This window comes from Protopterus annectens, chromosome 13.part0 (genome assembly GCF_019279795.1).
Source record: "Protopterus annectens isolate FY-2018-M chromosome 13.part0, PAN1.0, whole genome shotgun sequence".
In the NCBI taxonomy this organism is placed as follows: domain Eukaryota; kingdom Metazoa; phylum Chordata; order Ceratodontiformes; family Protopteridae; genus Protopterus; species Protopterus annectens.
In genome coordinates, this window is record NC_056747.1 from 617939911 (window position 1) to 617952820 (window position 12910).

General features: G+C 45.8%; 1 protein-coding gene across 3 annotated transcripts in view; it reads left to right on the top strand.

Moving 5' to 3' along the window:
• The window catches only part of TEX14 (testis expressed 14, intercellular bridge forming factor), a 3435352-nt gene that overhangs the window by 2593067 nt on the left and 829375 nt on the right, over window positions 1-12910 (top strand). The gene's annotated exons all lie outside the window — the stretch shown is intronic.

Genomic DNA, 12910 nt, shown 5'->3' on the forward strand with positions numbered 1-12910 from the left:
GGACCCTACAGGTTCAGTGGTCCATCCTGCAACATCCACTGAGTTCACCCATTCCCCTCAGCAGGGTTTGCAAGAAAGCCCTACTCTGGTGGATCCAGTCTCCGGACCTCCAGAAAGAGTGTCCTTTCTCTATGTCCCCCCCCCAACCACAATGACCACGGACGCTTCTCGCCTTGGGTGGGAGGGCACTGTATGGGCAGAACCGTCCAAGGCACATGGACCCAATCAGAGACCTTGTTGCACATCAGTGTCCTAGAGATGAGAGCGGTGCTTCTTGCATTGCAAGCACTCCAAGCCCTTCTTCCCTTGGGAGATATTGCAATTCAGACAGACAACATGTCAGTCGTCTGGTATATCAACAAAGAAGGGGGAACCAGATCCTACCCACTTTGTCGAGAAGCCATGAGAGTTTGGGAATGGGCGATCTCCACCAACCGCTTTCTCATAGCAACGCACATTCCGGGCTGGTCGAACATCTTGGCAGACAGGTTGAGTCGAACCATCTTTTCACCATACGAGTGGTCTCTGAACCCGAGAGTGGCGAAGCAAATCTTCCTCAAATGGGGTCAACCTTGCTGCGATCTCTTCGCGTCTCCTTCGAACGCAAAGTGCAGCGACTACTTCGCTCTAATTCCCCCACCAGGGGAATCCCCCAGAAACGCTCTGGTGCATGTTTGGCCATCCGGTCTACTTTATGCTTATCCTCCTCTTCCCCTAATGCTGAAATTCTTGCAGAAAGCACGTCAGTTGGGGAGCAGAATGATCCTCATAGCCCCATTCTGGCCTCGTCAAGCGTTGTTCCCTTGCCTATGGTCTCACCTAGTGAACCCCCCATGGGTTCTAGATCCCACTCTGGATCTGATCTCTCACCCGCTAGGGTTGACAACCCCGAACCTGGACAACCTCAAGCTCACAGCTTGGTTGATCCAGTTCCAGTGATAGCTAGGACTCCCGGTATCTCGTCATCTGTTAGGGCTATTTTAGTAGCTGCTCATAAGCCTTCCACGAGGAAGGTTTATAATAGCAAATGGAAACGTTTTTCAATTTGGGCGGAGCGCAGAAACTTAGATCCCTTTACAGCTCCGTTACCAGCAGTGCTAGAATTCTTATCAACCTTATTCGACCAGGGTGCTAGCTCCTCTACGGTCAAAGTCCAGTTAGCTGCAATCTCCCACTATCATGTGGGAAGTGGTCTCGGCCCCCTGGCCTCTTCCAAATTATGTAAGACCTTTTTAAAAGGCACCTTCCTCTTGAGACCTCCTGTTAAAGATCCAGTTCCTCCATGGGATTTAACTCTTGTTCTCCAATCTCTGACAGCTCCCCCGTTCGAGCCAGCAGCCTCGGTGGACCTAAAATTCTTATCCTGGAAGACGGCTTTTCTTATTGCCATCACTTCGGCCAGAAGGGTTTCGGAACTTCAAGCCCAAGCCCTTTGCGCCAAACTGCCATACTTGGTTTTTCATAAAGATAGAGTTTCCCTCAGGACCAATCCTTCCTTTTTGTCCAAGGTCGCGTCGGAACCCAACATCAACCAATCCATTAATTTACCAGTATTATTTCCAAATTACCAGAACAAAGGTGAATATAAGATGTGAGAGTGTTCGATCTCGCCGTTTGTTCTTACACCTGGGTTCGGAGCCGATCCTCGGCTCCGTGTCGGCCGCTTGCAAGCTCTGCATCGAGAAGAAGCTCGAGACAACCTAATTCCCACAATCCCCCTCTGCCTTTACCCCAGATCTAGTTTGCCGCTGCTGCGTTCGCATCACTGGGTTGAGCTCGAGCACCTAAGCTAAGATTTAAATATTTTTTTCTTGTTATTTCAGAATAATTTTATTCTAAAAAGTTGTTTAGTGACAGTGTGTGTGTGTGATACGGTTTTGAGGAATTCTCGGTTCCGTTTAACGTTAGTTTAAACTTTCTAGAGTTTCCCTCGGGGCCTACCACCCCTTACTGGAGTGACTACCGGATAGACATTTTTCTTTTTACAGGATTTGACAAAATAACCGGATTGGACTTTATTACTGGACTTGACTTTATTACTGGACTTGACTTTTCACTTAATACCCATATTAGCTTAAGATGTCTGAGAAGGCTAAGTCTGGGTTTAAGCGTTGCCAATGTGGGCAAAAGATGTCAGTTACTGACAATCATAGTTCCTGCGTCTACTGTCTTGGCCCTCTCCATCTGCAAGAAGACTGCTCAATTTGTCATTCTTTCAGTGGGAGGGTCATGACAGATAGGCGCAGGAAACTCATGGATAGGGGTTTGTTAAAACCTACCTTTCAAGAGGCTCTGGATGCTTCAGACCAGGTGTCCAAATCCTCGAAGGAATCGAAGACGTCGGAGCCCAGGTCATCGGCTCCGAGCTCTTCAGTTAAAGTTAGATCACCGGTTCCACAGACTTCGGGGCCGAGTGTTCAACTGTTGTCAGTTTCCGAGACTCGAGTCTTGGAACCGGTGACGGAGCTCCCTCCCCCGACACTGTTGAGGTCGGCTCCATCTTCGATTCCTTCGACCCGTTCTTCCAGACCCCTCTCCGATACCGATGTAGACCGTGTGGTGCAGAAGTTAATGGAGAATACGGCCTTATCCAAACTTATCTCGGTCTCCTCTCAAATGGTGTCGAGACTTGAAGGCCTCCCCCTGTCTCCATCTGTTCCTCCTCCGAGACCTGTCCAGTCTTCAGAGCCGGAAGAAGCTGAGCTGTTGATTGTGGAGCCCTCGGTGCCAGAACCGTCCTTTTCTCGGTCGGCTCCGTTCACCTCGACTCCGTCGGATCCGGTACCGGAGTCTCGGAGCCGAAGATCCATCCTTGGTTCAGGGACCGAGAGTCGGACCGATGTTTCGGTTCCGACTCTCCCTCTCGGGGCCTCGGCTCAGATCAACTCGGTTCCGTCCTCGGGGTCGATGCCGTCGGTGCCTGTTTCGGGGATTCTTCCCATTTCTTCGGAACCGGGAGATACCTCGACTCGGGACCCGGGGGCCTTCGACCTCATGAGGAAGGTGTTGTCTACCCAGACAACCACATCAGCAGAAACAGCTTCTCCTCCCCATAAAGGACCGTTATCCTCCTCTGCACCCACGGCTACAGTTAAGCGTCGAGCACCTGTGTCTCAGCCACCCCTGGAGGGTGCCCCCTCTTCCTCGAAGGCTTCTTCGGATGCTCCCCCCGAAGAAGTCCCTAGGAAAAAATTGTGTAAGAGGAGACACTTAGATTCTCCACAAGAATCTTTGACATCCGACACTGACTTGGATGAGTCAGAAGGGTCCCCAAAGTCACCCTCAGAAGATGTCTCTTTTTCCGACATCTTGGCGATCCTAAAGCAGAGAGGTGATTGGCAATCCCTCCCCCCTTCTGAGGATGAGTCAGTCTTGCTGAAGGCATTTGGTGCTCGCCCTTCCTCCTCCTGGGTCACTCCGCCCTTCGATGAGTTAATGGAGCTGATTGCTCGAAGGGCGTGGGAGACGCCTGACACGGTGGAACCAGTCCCTAGAAAGCCTAATAAGTATATTACTGCACCCCAAGACAAGGCTTATCTAACAAAGGGAGTTCCAGTGGACGCTATGGTGGTGGCAGCGGCCACGAAAAAGGAGATGTCGGAATCTTCCTCATCTGTCCATCCCACTAACAGAGATTCTAGGACTATGGACAGGTACGGGAAGCGCATTTTTAGTTCAGCGGCTTTTTCTATGCGATCCCTGAACTATTTGACCCACTTCACACGACTACAGAGGGATCTAATCAAAGAGTTGGGAGATACCCTCCAGGGTACTACAGATGCTGCTGTCTCAGAGAAAGTTACAGCACAACTCAATACCCTTACATCCATTGTAAACTCGTCCATGAGGCTGATCTCATACGCAGCCGAAGGATCGAGTAGGGCAGCAGCTTCAGCGATTGCTCTTCATAGACAATCCTGGATGCGCTTATGTTCATTTGCAGAAGCCTTCAAGTCTTCCTTTACTAACGCCCCATTTGACGGTGCCACTCTCTTTGGCCCCAAAGTGAAGGAGACCCTTACCCGGTGTAAGCAGGAGGGAAAGACTCTGTCTGCTGTCGGAGTCCGTTTTTCCACCCCATCCAGACCGTACCCCAAAGGGCAATGCGGTGGAAAAATGTGGTTTCGAAAACCCCAAGGTTCTTTCCCAGGCACACAGGGTGATGCCTCCTCTAGAGGCAGAGGAGGGGGCAGAGGTGGAAGACGCCGCCCTGGCGGCAGAGGGGGTCCGCAAAACCAAGGTGACAGGGATACCCCCCCTGGAAAACCTTTCCAGCACTCCTGAGAGGAGGCCCGACTGTCCTGCTCTGGAGGCAGTCGGGGGTCGCTTAGCTTTATACCGTCAGGCCTGGCAAAATCTTACTGCAGACAACTGGGTAAAAAGTGTTATTACCAGAGGTTACAGAATACCCTTCCTATCCCCCCCCCCATTCCAAAGAGAAGTCTACCAGATGTGCCGCCCCATCTGCGAGACCCAGCAGCTATAGAAATTTCAAAGCTGCTAGAAAAAAGAGTCATCCAACCAGTCCCGGCGGACCAAAGAGGATTCGGAACTTACTCAAGGTTCTTTTTAGTTCCAAAGAAGACAGGGGACTGGAGGCCGATTCTGGACCTAAGCAACCTCAATACCTTCGTCAAGAAAGAAAAGTTCCGAATGGTCACGCTTCAATCGATCCTTCCATTCTTACAGAAGGACGACTGGATGTGCTCAATAGATCTGAAGGACGCATACTACCACATCAAAATGGCCAGGGCATCCAGGGATCACTTGCGCTTCCGGCTGGGAGCCAGTCACTTTCAGTTTCGAGCCCTGCCCTTTGGTCTGACCTCAGCCCCCAGGGTTTTCACCAAATGCATGGCAGTGGTAGCGTCTCACCTGAGACGCCTAGGATTCCAGGTGTTTCCGTATCTGGACGACTGGCTCCTTTCTGCCACCACCCAGCGTCAACTGATACAGGCCAGGGATTACACTCTACAGCTTTGTGTTCACCTCGGAATTTCTGTAAATTTCGAAAAATCTTTACTACAGCCATCACAGCATATCTTATTCATAGGAGCGGAATTGGATACGCATCATTTAATTCTAAGGCTTCCTCCAGAAAGGATAGCCTCACTACAAACCCACATATCTCTACTTCTGTCATCCAGAAAATCCCCAGCAAGACTGGTTCTGAAGGTTTTGGGTCTCATGGCAGCTTCTCTCATTGCGATACCATTGGGAAGACTGCACATGAGAGTTCTACAATGGCTACTGTTTGCACAATGGTCGTTCCAACAGCTACCTCTGACACACGAAATTCTGATCACGAACACATGCAAATCACACCTAGCCTGGTGGCTTCAGACTTGCAACCTTTCCAGCGGAAGACCATTTGTGCTTCCCACGCCGACAGCTACGGTGACCACGGACGCTTCCCTGATAGGGTGGGGGGGCATCTTTCAGGGACAGACAGTCCAAGGCGAATGGACCAATTTAGAGTACAATCTGCACATCAATGTTCTAGAGTTGAGGGCAGTGTTCCTAGCGTTGCAACACTTTGCTCCCCTTCTTCCTCTAGGGACTATTGCAGTTCAGACGGACAACATGTCAGTAGTCTGGTACATAAACAAACAAGGGGGAACCAAGTCTTATCAGCTATGCAGAGAGGCCATGAGAATTTGGCAATGGGCGGAGTCCACGGGTCGCTTTCTGATCGCAACGCATATCCCGGGGTCATCCAACGTCATAGCCGACAGGCTAAGCAGAGCAATACTGCTGCCTCACGAGTGGTCCCTCAAACAGTCAGTTGCGAAGAAGATTTTTCGCAAGTGGGGCCAGCCTTCCTGCGACCTCTTTGCGTCTCCAATGAACGCCAAATGCAGGAGCTACTTTGCCCTATTACCCCCTCCAGGGGAAGTCCCCAGGGACGTGCTGGTTCACGATTGGCCCCCGGGTCTCCTGTACGCTTTTCCTCCTTTCCCCCTGATTGCAAAGTTTCTGCAGAAAGCCAACAACCTGCAAAGGACGATAATCCTCATTGCCCCATTCTGGCCTCGTCAAATTTGGTTCCCCTTTCTTCTGGCACATCGCATTCGGGGACCTTGGATCCTGGACCCAGATCCAGATCTACTGACTCACTCGTCAGGGGTTACTCACCCCTCGCTCTGGTCACTCCATCTAGCAGCTTGGCTGCTCCGCTTCCCTTCTTAGCCAGGTCTGATCTTCTTTCGCTTGCGGTTCAGAATATACTAGTGGCTTCTCATAAAGCTTCCACTACAAAGACCTACACTAGTAAATGGAAGCGTTTTGTATTCTGGGCAAACTCACAGCATTTGGACCCTGTCATAGCTCCGTTAAACAAGATCTTGGAATTTTTAACAGAATTGTTCCATCAAGGAGCGTCTCCTGCCACTTTAAGAGTGCAATTGGCTGCCATTTCCAACTTTCATGTGGAAGAATGTGGGGCGCCTGTTATGGCTCACAGACTTTGTAAGGCCTTTTTAAAAGGGTCTTTCCATATTAGACCATCAGTTAGAACTCCTACATCGCCTTGGAATCTAAACTTTTTATTATCTAAACTGATGTTACCCCCATTTGAGCCAGCCTCCTCTTGTCCATTGAAGTATTTGTCGTGGAAGACCCTCTTCTTGGTAGCCATTACATCCGCTAGGCGAGTATCTGAGCTTCAGGCTCTTTCCATTAAACACCCTTATTTGATTTTTCACTCTGACAGAGTATCTCTTCGCACTAATCCATCCTTTCTTCCCAAAGTTTGCTCTATTAATAACATTAATCAATCCATTGAATTACCTACCTTTTTCAAAAATCACTCCAATAAATTGGAGTATATGTTACACAAGTTGGATGTCCATAGACAACTTAGATTTTACTTGGATAGAACAAAGGATCACAGGAAATCTGATCAACTTTTTGTGGCTTTTGCTGACAGCAGGAAAGGTATAGCGGTTACTAAACAAACTCTTTCCAAATGGCTAACTGATTGTATTATATACGTTTATGATTCTTCTAATCAAACTTTATCGGTCAAACCCAAGGGACACTCTACAAGATCAGTGTCTACATCCCTGGCTCATGCAGCTCGCCTACCATTAGACACTATTTGTGCAGCTGCTACTTGGTCTAAACCGCATACTTTCATCTCTCATTACAAAGTAGACAGGGAAACCTTTGGTTCCACTGTGCTCAAGAACGTTCTCCCGTGAGTTCCTCAGGAACATGGAGCTAGGGACGCTACCCAGGTGTAAGAACAAACGGCGAGATCGAACACTCTCACATTTAGAAGTTATGTCCTTACCATAACGTTCCATGTGGAGTGTTCATCTCGCCTTTGTTCTTACATTCCCACCCTCCCACCCTCAGGAAGAACGTTTAGTTTGGTGCCTGGTCTGGGTTATTCTGCTTCTGCATTCGCAGTGTATATATATATATATGTATATATATATATATATATATATATATATATATATATATATATATAGATAAGTGTTCTTGCATTTATATAATTTTTTGCATGAGTGTGTTCTCTCTCTGACTGCTGGTTTGCTTGCAAACTAGATCTGAGGTAAAGGCAGAGGGGGATTGTGGGAATTAGGTTGTCTCGAGCTTCTTCTCGATGCAGAGCTTGCAAGCGGCCGACACGGAGCCGAGGATCGGCTCCGAACCCAGGTGCAAGAACAAAGGCGAGATGAACACTCCACATGGAACGTTATGGTAAGGACATAACTTCTAATTACATTCCCTGGACGTACACAGGCAATTAAGATTTTATCTGCACAGGACCGCTAGTCACAGAAAATCGGACCAGCTCTTTGTATCCTTTGCGAAACCCTCTTTGGGAAAACCAGTATCAAAAGTTACATTGTCCAGATGGATTTCCCAATGTATCCTACTAGCATATCAAAGTTCTGGTCGACCCGAACCTGAAGGAGTCCACGCTCATTCTACTCGATCAATTTCCACCTCTGCTGCTTTTTGGTCCAGAGTTTCCTTGGATGACATTTGTTCAGCAGCCACTTGGGTTTCATCTCATACATTCATTAACCATTACAAGTTGGACATAATTTCCAGAGGGAGAGCATCCTTCGGCTCTGCAGTGCTCCGGAATATCCTTCCATGAGGACCTCCCAAGGTTTGTGTAGCTGGGGATTCTGTCCCACAGGCTGATGGACAAATGAAGTTAACTACTTCAGATAAAGAAGTTATGTACTCACCATAACGTTCCATCTGAGTAGGTAATCTTCATTTGTCAGCAACCAACCCTCCCTCCATCCCCCTAACCTATAGTGCGTACTAGAAGGATTCCTAGCCCTTGTTTCCAGATAACTTTAGGTTAGGATTTGCAGGTGATTCCTGTGTTATAATACTCTGTGTTGCTAAGCAAACTCGATCTGAGGGCAGGAAGGGTTAGCAGGGGGTTATGGGTAAGGGGGAGGAGCTTGGAGCTCAGATCTTAGCTGTTTGAAGCTGCCGGCTCGGATTCGATATGGATCCGATACCCACAGGTTGCTGAGAAATGAAGATCACCTACTCAGATGGAATGTTATGGTGAGTACATAACTTCTTTTTTTCTCTAGCCTTGGTATATATATTTCTATTTGTGTCTCTTCTTTGTTTCCCGATTCCTATGGTTTATAGATTTCCATAAACGTTCTGAAATATGTCGAATATCTCTAGACTTCTCAGTTTCTGACCAGACAATAAACAAAAAGTGTAGTGCCTTTAGCGCCCTATAGTGATAACAATGAACTCCTCATAAGCTTGATTTCCTATCTATCCATAATCCCTCCCTCTTGGTGAATCCTGCAACTCTCATTGACACCATTAAGGCAACAATGTCTCCTCTGAGCTTCAGTGATTAGGAAAAGAATTCTGTGTGTTTGGCAGTTGTTTCTTATACAGATAAGTGCAGTTAGACTATTTTAAGTTCATTATACAGTATATTCAGTTATTGTTCTGTTCTCCTAAAATTTTGCTTGTTTTTCTATCTCGGTTGCTCCTTCCTGCCCTGTAACTAGGGATTGTTCTTTGTCTTTCCTCTCACATGCACCTTAACATTTCTTCTTTTTCAGTGTTTGTGTGTTGGTTTTGATATGGAAAAAGAGATCAAACAGGGCTTTAGAAGAATGTAAGCGCTATTGACATAAGTTGTCCCCACAGGACCTTCATGATGTTTGATCTGTTTGAGAGTGTCACATCTTAGAAGTGACTGCTCCATTTATAAGGGGCTCAGTACTAGGACTTTGGCTGATCGCCATAATAAGCTAGTGGTCAAGGAGATTATCCGTGCTAATTCAGCACTGATTGGCTCTTCAGTACATAGAACTTTAGAGAATAGGAAAGAAAAGAGAGAGTAGGAGGGGCCTTCTTTATTGGAGAAATTCTCTCCGGGTAAGACTCCAAGGTTGGTCACTCCTCCCCCAGCAGGTATGCCTCTACTTTCTCTGTCTCCCCAGGACCCAGGGTCTCTTCTAGATTTTCTCCTTGACCTAGGCTTTCATCTCTTTCTTGACAATAGGACTCCTTTAGTACCAAGGACAGCTCTACTCCACAACACAGGACATTGTATTTATTTATTTATTTATTTATTTATTTATTTATTTCTGTTTCTGTTTCTGTTTCTTATTTATTTCTGAGCTCTACTCCACAACACAGGACATGTCATTTCTCTTCACAGAATAAGTTATTTAAGTTGTTTCTTTCAGACCTCCTTCTCCTGTGTCTTTATCATCTCACAGGTTTCTTAGGAGACTCACTTAGCTGATTGACAGCATATGACATCGACCTTTGTCAACACCTAGTTTCAATTCGGCATCATCTTGGCCTCGACAGTTCCTACCATGGACTGAAATTTGACCCAGGTTCCACAACTTGCCAGTCCTCCTCCAAACCCTGTTTCAGCACCAGCAATGTTTGGATCAGTTCCGACTGTCGTGTCAGCTTTCTTGGCATGAATTGATCTGACTTCTCTGACACTGACTACTTTGGCACTGGTATCCTCAATGCCAATCCCTTTGGTGCCGGCAGTTACTTGGTCCATCGGGGTGGTCGGTGTCAAACCTTCAGCCGTGGGATTGTCTGCACCGCTGCTGTCTGGGCTGTTTTTGATTTCAGATAGTTCAGGATTCATCACCTCAGGACCCAAGGTCCCTGACTTGGCTTTGACCCCAGAAGTTTTGGCACTATTGGTGGGCAATGTTTGCTACCCTCAGCACTGACATTGTTGCCATTACAGCTGATTTCAATGTCCCAGGGATTTTCAGTGGATTACACAGTGCAGAAGGATACTATTCCCAGTTCCTTTGTGTTGATTGTTACCACAGAGGCACTAATCTCACTTTGGGTCATCAACTACCATGGGCAGTTGCACAGGGCATCACATATGCTCCTTTAGGAGAGGAGGATGCATAGACATATATGGTTGTGATCCAGTGGTCTCCTCCTCTTCTGGCAGTTTTGATGAGGCAAAGCAGCCTACCCCCCCCCAATCAGAGTTCACCACCCAGATCCCCTCCAGAAGACCCTTCCTTGAGTGAGTTATTAGAGTTGATGAAGCAGAGGGGCACATGGCTAGCAGACCCTACCATCTGGAAGAATAAATTTAAAATATGTACCTTGTCATCTTGAGAAGGCCAGAGAGTCACCCAGCCTATAATGTAAGGCACTAAACAGCTGTTTAATCAGTAACAAATAATTCTGTATTTTTTAATGGTTTTAAATCATTTGTAGTAGTCTGCTGTATATTCTAGTTCTAGATTTGTAAGTCAATATTTGCAGCCACTTTCCTTCACAAAAAGCAGTAAGGAATTCCCTCCATCTCTATTATCTAGAAGTCTGGACTTAGTCCAAAGCCATAGATTTCTCAAGTCAAACCTCAGACTTCAAATAATTTTACACAGTTTAGTAAAACTCACATGTAGGTCCTGAGTTATGTATACCTATAATTTATCTGGAATATAATCATCATGTTCCAGTATTCTTTAATAACCAGTACACATTTTCTAATGCAATACATTTCCTAGAAAGATAGAGGAGCACCTCCCCTCACTCTTATCGTAATGACCATCTTATAAAACTTTCAACCAAAATATTTTCATGTAATATACAGTCTGAAATTTTGCAAAGCAGCAAATTAAGATCAAACAACAGTCATGATACTAATGAATGATAAGGTCATTGGATCATGGGAATTACAAGGAATGTAAGTCGTGAAATTATTTGTGCCTTGCTGATACCCTCATGACATACCTCCAGTTTTTGGAAGGGCATAGCAGGTCAGGCCAGGGATACATTTGTGGATACTCATCCTATCATCAGAGTTAATCTTGAAGGATGTGGGGGTGTCAGTCTGCAGTTTATTCTAGAGATGGTGTAAATGTTTTCCAATTAATCTGTCCCCCCCAGCCTGTTTTGTTCATATGCTGGTGGAACATTCATGGGCTGCTTGTGTTGCAGAGGTGTAAAAGAACATGGAGGGTTGAGTCCTTAACTGAATGGAATACAAGACATAGACCTCCGTCTAAAAGTCTCTAAGACACCAAGTATAGAGACAGAGAAGACAGAGCTGCAAGCTGTCTTGGCAGACAAGGGTGTATAGACCAGTAATCTTTTTAGTTAAGATCTGTTAGGGCCTTTCTGTGTATGTTAGGTGTCTGGACAGATCCCATTCAGAAGATCGACTCAACAGAAAGTTGAACTTCATATGGTCAAGACCATAAGATCAACTTTCCTAAAAGCTGAATGACCGAAAACAACAAAAATCTATGTTTTTGCAGGAAGGCAAGATCTCCGCCCCTCCTGCACTCCCCATACCCCCTTTGTATTATATATACTAACTGCAAGATTCCACTACAGTGAGGAAAAGGATAAATTCCCCTATCCCCACTGTACCGCAGTCTCCATTCAAAAGTGTTGACATTTCGGAAAGTCAATCTTAATGGCCTCAACCATGTGAAATTCAACTTTCCCTTGAGTCGATTTTCTGAATGGGGCCCATCTGGACAGGGACATGCCATACCAAAGGCAATCATTCTTCTCGATAAGTGGTGGAATTAGAGTATAGAACGATGATAACTTCTTTCATCCTGGATGAGATACCTTTAGATATTGTTGTGCTAAATAGAAAGATTTCTTGACTATGGGTGCTACATAATGATAATGCTCTGAAGTGTTCATTTTGAACTGTCTTTTAAACGCTTGCAACGTATGTGTCACAGAACAATTTTTTGGTTCATTCTTCATTACTCTCACCCATCCAGTCACTGTTGTCTGTTTTATCTATCCTTTTACACCAAGCCTTTTAGGGGTATATTCACAAATAACTCATAGCCTGGCGTGCACTTTTTAAAATGTGTTAAATCCAAATGCACTTAAAAAGTGTGATGATAAAATAGTCAGCTTTAGATCTAATGCTGTCATTTTCTCGTGTTCCTCAACCTGTGGGTTCGGATTCGAACCTCGGATCTGACTCAGCCACTTTCTTTAGCCCTAGGATCTGATTCTCGAGCTCCTCCCTTACCCATAAGCCTCATTCCCCTTAATTACCTTAGAATTCATTTGCCGCCCATCAAGATGGACCAGGATTGCAACTCTCTCAAGCTCTTAATGGGTTAGTGAGTGTTTTTGTGGATTCCTCAATCCTTTTTTGCTCTAGGTCTTCATTATCTTCTCTTCCTAACCTCCTTACCTTTATATAACCACAGCACTTATCCGCCAATTTATATAAGTTTCAACCAATAAAGATTTGTTGTTGTTGTGCTGCTAAGAAGTGAAGCTATTTTTAATCGCAACAAGATTTGTTGTTTTGGTACGAAGAACGTGAAGCTGTTTTTATTTGCAAAAGTGAAGACATTTTTTTACTACTGTTTGGCATTTAATTTACAAATATTTCTTACTACTACTGGTTGGTGTTTTA